The sequence below is a fragment of the Dermacentor silvarum genome, chromosome 2 (assembly GCF_013339745.2).
Source record: "Dermacentor silvarum isolate Dsil-2018 chromosome 2, BIME_Dsil_1.4, whole genome shotgun sequence".
Taxonomy (NCBI): Eukaryota; Metazoa; Arthropoda; class Arachnida; order Ixodida; family Ixodidae; genus Dermacentor; species Dermacentor silvarum.
Window position 1 is genome coordinate 21,331,534 of NC_051155.1, and position 9,097 is coordinate 21,340,630.

The window sequence follows — 9,097 nt, forward strand, 5'->3', positions numbered from 1 at the left end:
AGGACGCAGATTGCCTCTCTCGCTACCCAGTCCAAGACCCGACCTCTACGTCTGATACTGACACCGACGCCTGCGTTCTCTCCGTTTTTCCAATGGTCCATGTCGCCGACGAGCAGCGTCGTGACCCGTCCTTGCGTATCATCATTGACCGCCTGGAATCGTCACTTGCCGACAGCTCCCTTCGCTTATTCACACTTCAATATGGCGTACCCCGACGGCCCAGCATTACTCCTTGTGATCCCTAAACACCTTCGCTCGGCTGTTCTCCACGAACTTCACGACCTCCCCACTGCCGGTCACCTCGGTGTGTCACGTACCTACGACCGGATCCGCCGACGCTTCTTTTGGCCAGGGCTTGCTCGCTCCGTTCGAAGATACGTAGCTGCGTGTGAGAAATGCCAGCGACGCAAGACACCGTCGATGCTCCCTGCTGGGTACCTTCAGCCAATTGACATTCCCGCGGAACCATTCGTTCGGGTTGGTTTAGATTTACTTGGTGCTTTTCCTCTTTCTACCTCTGGGAACAGGTGGATCGCTGTGGCCACAGATTACGCCACGCGCTACGCCATCACCCGAGCGCTCCCTACAAGCTGCGCCACAGATGTTGCCGATTTTCTTCTACGCGACGTGATTTTATTACATGGAGCTCCGCGACAACTTCTCACAGACCGTGGCCGGACATTCCTGTCAAAAGTTATCGCGGACATCCTGCAGTCCTGTGCCACGAGGCACAAGCTATCCACGTCATACCATCCGCAAACGAATGGCCTCACGGAGCGTCTTAATCGCACTCTCACAGACATGCTCGCGAAGTATGTGTCTTCCGAACACACTAACTGGGGCCTCGCTCTACCGTTTGTCACCTTTGCGTATAATTCCTCGCGCCACGACACAGCCGGTTATTCGCCATTTTTCTTCTGTTCGGCCGAGAACCAGCACTGCCCCTCGACACAAGCCTCCCTGTTCACGCAGCACCCACCAGTGAATATGCACTTGATGCCGTCGCCCGCGCTGCCCACGCAAGGGAAATTGCCCGTGACCGCTTTCTGCACTCCCAAGAGAGCCAACGGCGTTTGTACGATCAACGAAACCGCGACGTGCACTTCCCGCCTGGTTCTTTGGTGCTTCTATGGTCTCCGTCGCATCAGGTCGGCCTGTCAGAAAAACTGCTGTCTCGTTACATAGGCCACTATCGAGTGCTACGTGCCGTGACTCCCGTCACCTACGAGATCGCCCCTGACGCCCCATCTGCTTCCCAGTCCAGTGATATCGTGCACGTTACACGACTGAAGTAGTATCACCCTCCCAGTGATGACATTTAGACGCTCCGGGACGTCGCTTCTGCCGCCGGGGGATTATGCTGCACGCGTGTGGTATTTATTTGTTTGAACGAGGCGCGCGGGCGCCATCACTCGAGAAAAGAAGAGGAAGAAGGAGCTGGGCTCGCGGTGTGAATCTAACCGCTGAGCGCTGCAACCACTGTTGTAAATACAACCTGTAAATAGCTGGTAGTCTTACTGACTCGTCCTTCACGTAACAATATAAGTATAGTGTCTGAATGAATGTCGTTTTAATATTATCTGGCCCTGGTGCAATATGTTTCTTCAATCGCCCTATAATAAAGTCTAACTCCTCAACCGTAATGGGTTTAGTGATTACCACATGCTCGCTATCCTTTACCTCCTGTTGTTCCCTGCCAGCTTCAGTATTGAAATCTATTTCGTATAGCTCTCCTAAGATATACTGTAATGATTCGATGTCCGTTTTAGTACGCTCTCCATTTGATTTGGTTATGCTGGGAATGGTTAGTTTCTTCTTAATTTTCTGAGTCGCGATTTTGTATGGTAGTGTGAATGGATTCTTATCTTTTATATGTGCACAAAACTCTTTCCAAGACTTCTCCTTTGCTTTCTCTAGGTTGTCATTATACGTTTTGAAAGCCTTCAAATAAACATTCCTGAATTCATCACGCATATCACCGTTATGCCTTAGGTAACGTCTTCTTAGTGCACGAACTTTCTTTCGTTCTATTTCTAACACTGTAGGCCACCATTATTTGGTCTCCTTTTTAGGGTTATTAATGTATTTAGCATGGTTTTTCTCTAGTTTAGTTATTTTCTAACAAAAGTGCTCGATAATAATATCCAATTTTCTAGGACTATCGATATCATACTCTCCTGCTGCTTTTAACCAATCATCCTGTCTCAACTCTTCCAAAATCCTAAGTTCCCCTTTTGCGTTAATCTTTTTTGTCTCTTAACTGTCTGATGAAACGTGTCAACCATTATGTACCGGTGGTCACTTTCCGATGGACCCTCCAGTACTTCCCCGTTATTAACCTCCTGCATTGTTGCTTCATTAACTGCCGATATGTCAATCCAACTCTTTCCGTTAACTGTACTAAATGTGGGTATAGAGCCACTATTGTTCAGAACAATGACACTATTGCGTGTGAAAAATTCAAAGAGCAATGACCCTCTTTGATCCTCCATCGAACAGTCAACCACAGCGTGAACTTTGTAGACCCCATCACGGGCGTTCACACGCAAAGAATAGAAAGTTACTGTAAAAAAAAGTGAAGCGCCACCTCGTCAGCAGTGGGTACAGAGTAACTGCACTGATGCTGGAGTCCCACCTGGGATGAATGTGGTGGCACTCAACGGCCACGTGCGCTGCAAAGACCCTTTCTTGCGTTTGTTAGAAGCCATGGATCGCTCGGGTTACCCAGTATAAAAATTCTTCTTTCCTGCGGTTGTTAAAAGCCATCGCTCGGCGCTATCCAGTATGAAGGTGCATCATACAGTAAAAGAAAATAAAGCGTTTCTTTCTGACCCATGTATGAGTGCTTTCCGGCATTCCTGAGTGCTTACATGGTAAGCGCGCGGCAAACCACTTCTGCGCTAGCCGACGCTCACTTCGTCTCGCAGCCTTACTTTGGCGCGAGCAACGAGCGATCTGTTTAAAGCCTAGTGTGAAAACCAGGCGCACACCAATCTGTGCTTGGAAATGCTAGCGCAAGCACGTAGCGAGCCGCGCCAATCCAATCCAGAGGGGAAAAAAAGGACGGCGATCGTCCCCTCGTGGTATAACACGAAACGCATTAAAGTACGAATTAGTCTAATACACATTCAGTGTACACCTTGTAATGTTTAAAATGCTTATAACCCATGTTAATGGGACTAATAATATTGTACTGAATGCATTTATTTCATAACTTGCTTGCGCCTGTAATGCCCTCGGTGGAGTGACAAACAAGTGAAAAAAGGCACGACCATGCATCGACCGTATCACCACGTGAGCCCCAGTTTGTCGACCGCCCATATGGCAACGCCCAAGGGATGATAGCCACGCAGAGTGAATCTAGATAAACCAATGAAACTGGAGGCGTGCCGGCGAACAAGCTTTGTCTTGTTACCATTAGTTCTTTCCTCTTGGGGCGTCGCCAGAGCTCGTGAAGATACCGAGTTTCGCCAAACTCGGCGCATCCTGCATAGCACCCCAGCACTAGAGAACGAGACGTATACTTACGAACATGCAGTTTAGGGCGCAGTATCCCTTGCGGCACATGCATGCAGCCTTGCGCTCACACTTGGGTGCGATAATGGCAACGAGGCTGCCGTCCACGCATGCGATGACGCCGGGATGCGTGGACCCTCCTTCACAGCTGCCTTTTCCTCGGACGTCTTGCGAAAATGGACCCACTTGTTTCGGGCCCCTGCGTTCACGACAGCCTCTGCCACGCGTCGCACGCACTCGCTCACCGTCGACTGCGACACCCGGATCGTCTCCTCGCTCCCTACGGACGCTTGGAAGCTCCCGGTAGCAAAGCGCAGCGGGCACAACACCTTCCGCTCCACCGGCAGTCCCGTCGCGCGCACCGCTTTTAGTTCCCCCGGCAGCTCCTCGCACAACAACCGCACCGTTTCCTTCGAGAGGCGAAAATGCTGTCGAAAATGGTAATCCGGCATGTCAAAGGCGTTGTCCGGCTCTCCGTGTCCACGTCGGTGACGGCGAAGAGCCACCGCCATAGCAATGAGGGGGCAACCATTTTTTATGCCTTCTGAAACGACCCTGCCTCCAGCGGTGCTAAAAACCATGACTTTTGCTCCGCATACTCAGTACGTCAACGTCATTTTGACGTAGCGGGTTTCTGCGGGCTCCCGACGTCGCGTGATTGACAGACAACATGGGCACGGCCCGGTAATTTTCGAGCAATGGCAGTCGGATGATGACGTCAAAAATCATAGGCTTTTGTAATAGAATTGCTACAAAATAGCCCCCCTATTCAGTTGCTGCAACGTCACAAAGTGGCAGTATGCAAAATTTGTGGCAACGGGAGGGAGAGAGCAGCCAATCAGCAAGCGCCGAACTCCACGGATGACAAAGGTCCGGGAAGTTCATCGCCTTTGGTGACGTCAAAATGACGACACGCTCCTGTGATTACGAGCACGTTGTCTACTAGCAGCAGAACGTGACCAGGGGTACTATGCAGGATGCGCCGAGTTTGGCGAAACTCGCGATCTTCACGAGCTATGGCGACGCCCCAGAGGAAAGAACTAATGGTATCAAGACAAAGTTTGTCCGTCGGCACGCCTCCAGTTTCATTGGTTTATCTAGATTCACTCTGGGTGGCTATCATCCCTTGGGCGTTGCCATATGGGCGGTCGACAAACTGGGGCTCACGTGGTGATACGGTCGGTGCATGGTCGTGCCTTCTTTCACTTGTTTGTCGTTCCACCGAGTGCATTACAGGCACAAGCAAGTTATGAAATAAATGCATTCAGTAGAATATTATTAGTCCCATTAACGTGGGTTATGAGGATTTTAAAGATTGCAAGGTGTACACTGAATGTGTATTAGACTAATTCGTAGTTTAATACGTTTCGTGTTATACCACGAGGGGACGCTCGCCCTCCTTTTTTTCCCCTCTGGATTGGATTGGCGCGGCTCGCTACGTGCTTGCGCTAGCATTTCCAAGCACAGATTCGTGTGCGCCTGGTTTTCACACTAGGCTTTAAACAGATCGCTCGTTGCTCGCGCCAAAGTAAGGCTGCGAGATGAAGTGAGCGTCGGCTAGCGCAGAAGTGGTTTGCCGCGCGCTACCGTGTAAGCACTCAGGAATGCTGGAAAGCACTCATACATGGGTCAGAAAAATACGCTTTATATTGTTTTACATTATGATGCACCTTCATACTGGATAGCGCCGAGCGATGGCTTCTAACAACCGCAGGAAAGAAAGCATTTTTATACTGGGTAACCCGAGCAATCCATGGCTTCTAACAAACGCAAGAAAGGGTCTTTGGAGCGCACGTGGCCGTTGAGTGCCACCGCCTCCATCTCAGGTGGGACTCCAGCATCGGAGCAGTTTCCCTGTACGCGCCGCTGATGAGGTGGCGCTTCACTTTTTTTTTTACAATAACTTTCTATTCTTTGCGTGCGAACGCCCGTGATGGGGTCCACAAAGTTCACGCTGTGGTTGACTGTCTCCTAATGCAGATTGATGCATAGCCCCATTAGCATCCACTAAATTTGGGATACTGTTGTACGCGGCCAATGCGTCAATACTAATGGTCCCCGGTTGAACATTGGCTGCAACAATGGCGCCTAGTGTCGCCGCCTTTCATCGGTCGACCTTGAAAAGTCGCGACACCCCTTTGGTCGCGCTGAACATGCCGAAGACCCATGGGCCACCATCTTTAGCACCGCCGTAATTTTGGCGGTTCGGCGGAACGTTGTCGCCAGTCATTAGTCGACCTCCGTTGTACTTTTGCTCGCCGCGAAGAAGGTACTCGTCAATTTGCGCTATCTTCCCGGGGCCACTGAGTGGAGGTTGCGCCAGCAGCTCGTCCCTCGCGACCTCACGGGTGTAGTTCCTCCAGTCGGTGATGGCGTGTTTCGATAGAGGAAACAAGTCGCCGGTCATCTCCTTCAACAGCCATATGTCTATGCTTTTGTTCACGTAGTACGTGAGCCAAATAATTTGCCGCCTGGAGAGGTGGTCGTTCGGACGGCCAAGGCGGTCCGTGTTGGCGAAGTAACTACCTGCACTTCTCTGCCCGTGCCATGCAGCGGTACCGTGAAACTGAGAAAACTGCTTTCGGCACCTGTTTCACCGGAAGGCAGCCCGGCGTCCATTCTTAATCTTCCTATATAATGTGACCACTTCACCTGCGCAGGTTGGTTGGTCCGGGTTGAACCCCAGGTGCTCGCAGATGCCCCAGTACTCCGATGACGCCGCCGGACCTGGCCTGGGGCTGGGGCGCGGTGGACAAACAGCGCTTGAAGCCCGAGTGAGCCGAAGCGATCACACGAACTTTTCCTCCGCAACCTATGCACACCAGTCTGTGCTCGGAAAGCATAGGCGAAGTCGAGCGCCTTCGCCTAACTCGTCACACAGCCAACGCAGTGACGTTTTGGAAAGGCAAAAATGACACTCAAACTCCACGTCGGTCATGTAGGTGAACGGGTCCAGACGATCATATTGACGCTTGCTGCCGCTGGATGCGATGACGCAGGCTGCTGCTGTCGCCACCATGTTCCCGAGTTCAACTCGATGGGGCTTTCCCGATGTGCGAGTTTCGCACGAGTTCGCCTGTCAATCAAAACCATAGGTCCACGCCCCACGCGAGGCATGGAACTTGTGCGCGCGCCCACCACGTTTGGGCCACGCCCAACGTATTTTTAGGCAACAGCGACGTGGTGCGGGACGGAGAGGCATCAACAATCTTGACCGCGAAATAACACGCGCAAAACGCACTGTTATCGGTGATGTACTGACCACCACTATCAAAAACAAAGCGTCGACTTTCGCTGGCTTATGCATATATCTTCTTGCGCTGGCATGGCCCCACAACACTGTTTCATTGCTTGCATTGTGGCGATGTAGCGCATGGGAAATAATTATCGGCACGCCACTGTAACTGCTTGCAAGGCGTCGATGCGCCGTGGTGGACGACGACGCTGTGCAGTGCGTTGTGTTTTCCAACGACAACGTATCGCAGCTGTCGTTTGAGATGGCTGCTCCGTCATCGGTGATCCATCAGAGCCGCAGTGTCGCAAACACGGTTAGCGTCGAGAAACGCTCGCTTTTCTAGACCCAGTGCGATGGCATTTCTTCATCACAAGCACGGCACACTAAACAGTTGCAACACCTTCCAGCGTTCGAAGTCTAATTACCTAACTGCACACAAGAGCACTCACCTGCCAAAATTCGACTGCTGCGCTGTCGTTGCGATATCCATCCGCGATCCCTGTTAGCTCAGCAGCAAAGGCAATCGGCAAGCTCAAACAGTCAAATTCTGCGTACATGCACACGGAGGCACCTTCACTGGGCAAGCAATGATTGATAACAAGCAATGTATTGTGGCGCTGGGCAGCACTCACTTTATCCCAATGCATCGCGGAGGCTTCGCGCACGCAGACAAACTGGCACATTTTCACTGTGCTGCGTCACTACGGACCCTAGAATACCGCACAGCCATTTTGAAGCTCAGGCTACAACCGTTGCTCCCGTCTCTGGCTAGAGTGTCGTTTCAGTTAGGGAAGCGGCGGCTTTAATAGCCGCCTCAGTGAAGCACCTGCGGTGAACAGTCATGCCGCAGCGCTGCGTTGCCATTCCCCTAATAGACAGGGAATGGACAGATCATTGTCATGACTGACTTAATCGAACATAGCGCTGCAGCGCCCCTGGCGACTGCTCACCGTATGAACTCCCTCGTGCGTGCGACCCTCCAGAATGTATCCGCTAGTAAGCTTTCACCTCACTGTCGCCACTCGCGGCAAAAAAGTGCAAAATTTAATAATTCGCTCAATCTCCATTTGTCATTGCAAATTTATAGCATTCAAAACGAAAAACTGATACTTTAAGAAAGAAAATGTTCGTTATTTTATTTGTTGTATTTTAAAGTATTCGATTCAGGGAACGTGTAGGCGCATGAATGCACCACATGTGCCCCGTTCTCATTCGAAGGAGGATAGACAGATAATGGCCGAAAGAGGAGGCACGCCCTTGACGCGCCCGAGAAAGGCGTGGCAAACGGCTCACGGCAAGTGTGCAGATAGACAGCGGGACAGTGACGGTATTGCTAAATTGCGATAATACGCTGATAACAATACGCGGCGCTGCCGCGTTTTGTTGCGCAGTCTTCTGTGCTTCAAGCGCGGCAGCACTGTGCCGGGCACGGTGCGCTCATGTTGTCATATGCGGCTTTATCTCGACATTTCTTTTTGCCTGCTGTTTTTGAACGTTCCTTGCCATCTCAGTTCACTGACTGTCATCGAGCAAACTCGGGTAAAACTCGTGCGAACGAGAAACTCGGCGCATCCTGAATAGCACCCCAGAGATGTGAAGTTCGAGCAATCAATCGCTCACTACGACACCGGCTTCGCATGGCACGTCTCGTGGACTGGATTGGATCCAAATGGCGCTGCGGCTAGGGAATGGTTTACTGCTTGCCATTCATGGAGGAAAGAAAAATATAGGAGGGAGCATTAGGTCACGCAGCCAGCTTTGGCAAGCGAACGCTTTGTGTAGCCAGCAGTGATGGCCCAACACGTGACCTCTTGCGTCGAGATCACGGAGAACCGAGATTTGTCGAGACGTTTGGTTCGCGGTAGTTTTTATGCGGTGCGCGCTCGACCGCTGCCCACATACAGAAAGGAAAAAATATTTTTCTTTATTTTTTCCTTTCTTGGTTTTGTTTTTGTTTATTTCAAGAGTTTCAAATGGTTTCGAATGGGTATTGAAAAAAGATCAGCCGGAAGTACTAAAGTGTACCGCGCGCTCTGACGTATCCTCCGTGCTCTGACGTTTTCACCGCGTGTTGGGCCACCACAGTCGGCCTGAATCGCGTTGCAGTAGGCTCCCTTCGATCTTTTCCTTTCTTCATGTTGCCGATTGGCTGCTCTCGCCCTCCCGTTTTCAAAAAAATTGGCATACTGCCACTTTGTGACGTCGCAACAACTGAACAGAACGCGAAACGAACAAAGATCTCCAATCGCGCCCTAGATGTAATAAAGCGGTGAACTCCAAGGCCACGGAAACCCAAGCAACGATGCATTGCAGCAGCACATGCTTCTTGGATTCTTGAAGGGGGCA